The sequence below is a fragment of the Mastigoproctus giganteus genome, chromosome 1 (genome assembly GCF_048544385.1).
Source record: "Mastigoproctus giganteus isolate SK-2022 chromosome 1, ASM4854438v1, whole genome shotgun sequence".
NCBI classification, from domain to species: Eukaryota; Metazoa; Arthropoda; class Arachnida; order Uropygi; family Thelyphonidae; genus Mastigoproctus; species Mastigoproctus giganteus.
This window is the reverse complement of record NC_143575.1, coordinates 41,692,073-41,694,008: the sequence shown is the minus strand read 5'-3', so window position 1 is coordinate 41,694,008 and position 1,936 is coordinate 41,692,073.

The window sequence follows — 1,936 nt, the reverse complement described above, 5'->3', positions numbered from 1 at the left end:
TACCCTTCAACTAAAATTTAAAGAAATAGAGTTACCCGAATTTTGGTTAATGGCGAGAAAGGAGTTTACTTCATTTTAAAAAAAAAGCAACTGACACTCTTCTTCCATTTGCTGCCACCTATTTGTGTGAACAAAGTTTCTCGTCAATGGTGATTATCAACAATTTGAAGAGATCATCATTAAAAAGTCTGGATCAGGAGTTATGTGCAGCTATTTCAGGAATAAAACCTGATATAAAAATGTTATGTTCACAGAAGCAAGCTCAAGTTTCTCATTAAAAAATTTGAAAAGATTTTATTTTTAAGATTTGTATAAATTTAGTATTAAATATTTAATATCTTCCATAGTATTTATATTTTACTTTTCTTATCATAATTAAATATATAATATAATGCAAATGTAATAAATTTATCACAAAGTCCTTACAGACACTCCAAAATCCGCCTCAGTTTATATGTGTGCCATACAAAAATTACAATGTGCCCTGGCATGAAAAAGGTTGGGAAGCACTGCAATATATGAGTCAATATATGATCCCTTGTTGAATGTGTCATAGAAGAATTGAGATCATTGCATGGCAGCAATACCAATGTCACAGTAGAAAAATTCTCACTTTTTCTCGAATGTTACTAGACCACAGTATTGTAGTCTTGTAATATTCTTATATACTGCTCCTTAAAAAATAGGCTTTTATAAGCAGCAGTATATTCTTATTGACCAGCTCTTCTGTAGGTTATCTTTCTTTCAAAAAAAAAAAAAAAAAAAAAGAGGTACTTCTCCTCTCCAATATACACATAAATACATTTTAAACCTGACAGTGATGGAATCTGGTCCAATAAGCCCATCAGTGTTTACCTGTTGCCCATTAATTGCCAGAATGAGATTAATTGCACTCTTTCTCTATCTCTCTCTCAAAAAACAACAACAAAAAAAAAAACTTATGAAATAATTGATTACATTCAGATTTGAAAACAATCAAACTTTGCATATTTGCAACACGAATATCCAATTCACTTTTAGACAGACTCATAGCTTTAACTACAGGCGGCCATTAAATTTTAAACCTAAAGTATATCTCAAATGGTTTACAAAAATATTTGCAAGTTTCCTTTTTATTTAAATTTACAATTACAATCTCCATGTTTATTTAGATAAAAAATTAAATTTAAGATATGCTGTTTTTTTCTGTTTTGTGTCAGAAATTACCACAAAGTTCTTTTATCTCCCTTATAATATTCATTGGTTATTTTATCCTTTTTAAAAATTGAAAATTAATATTAGAATGAAGTGGTTGCCAATGATCCTTTTAATTAATTCCTTTTTTTTTTTTAAGTCTGTTTAATCAAAGTTTAAATTGCTGAGTCAATGAAATTAACATTAAAAAAAATAATAAAAAAATCTCTCCAACCTTGTTATTTGAAGACTGTGACCTTCTTTTCATGCTTATAATCTGAAAATACTTTATTTATATAAATATTGTAAGCTTCTGTGGTCCTGAATAATATGTAATAGTCGTCAGCTGTTTAGTAATAGCAGTTCTTATTAACTGCTTCAAACTTTATTGTATTTTTCAAATCTGATTTTCGTTTTTTTTTTTTTTTTTGTATTAAAAAAAACTGAATCCTTATCTTCCGTCTTTGCAAGAAATAAACTTAAAAATTTCTTTTTGAATTAACTGAACACTACTAGCTCACTTTAAATACAAAATACATTTTTTCTTTACCTTGCTTCTTCCCACTTGGTACAATATCACTTTTATGACAATGGTGCTACCAACCAGATAGAGGTTGATTTGATTTGACTTTTGGTTTTTATGGCACAAAAATATTAAAGGTTATAATGCACCAAGAATATCCAGATAAAAGCAAAAAGGATAAACACTGTATTCTCGTGGCTAGAAAGATTTACCTAAACAGACATTACTACAAAGAAAGGA